The sequence below is a fragment of the Corvus brachyrhynchos genome, unplaced genomic scaffold (genome assembly GCF_000691975.1).
Source record: "Corvus brachyrhynchos isolate BGI_N302 unplaced genomic scaffold, ASM69197v1 scaffold18, whole genome shotgun sequence".
NCBI classification, from domain to species: Eukaryota; Metazoa; Chordata; class Aves; order Passeriformes; family Corvidae; genus Corvus; species Corvus brachyrhynchos.
Genome location: NW_008246064.1, coordinates 3,329,330 through 3,330,026, shown reverse-complemented (window position 1 = coordinate 3,330,026; position 697 = coordinate 3,329,330).

Genomic DNA, 697 nt, shown 5'->3' with positions numbered 1-697 from the left:
AGCAGCCCAGTTCCTGGCTGGGAGAGACAAACTGTCCCAAAGTATTTTTCACCACATGTTTTCTAGATCTGTCACCATCAGAGAGGGACTTCTCCCTTCTGCCTGTGGAGCTGCTGAGGAGAGAAGGCTTTGAATCTGCCAAGAACTTCATTAAGTGTTTGCATCAGGATAACCTAAATAACCAGAAATGTACATAAGCAATAACAAAACAACTACTACAAAACATTCAAGTAGAGGGAAAGTTTATTTTCCCATACTCGATTCCTTTTCTTTCCCTCTCCCTGCTTGCTATCATCATCTTTCTACCCTTCAAAGATACCTGATTCAGGAGGAGGGGACAGAGTGGAAGGAATCAGTTTCACTCAGTAAAAGCCTCAGGACAGCGCAGTTTTTTTCTGTCTCGCTGTCTCAAATGCAAAGCTCATAACTTTTTTCTGCCCCAAGCTCATGCCTTTGCGAGCTTTTGTGGTTAGTTTCTATTTCTACACTGGCAAGTTCTGACCTGGGTATTTTTTTTAAACTTGTGAAAAGAATCATGCTTCCACCAGCACCTAAAAGCTCGCTAGCCCTAAACTCCGACCCGTGGCATCTGCTTAAGACCCTTTCCTTGATTTGCAGACCACCAAGAATGGATTCAGAGCACTCGGCGTCTGCTGGAAGCCGCGCCGGAAAGGCGCGGAGCATGAAAATGTGGCAG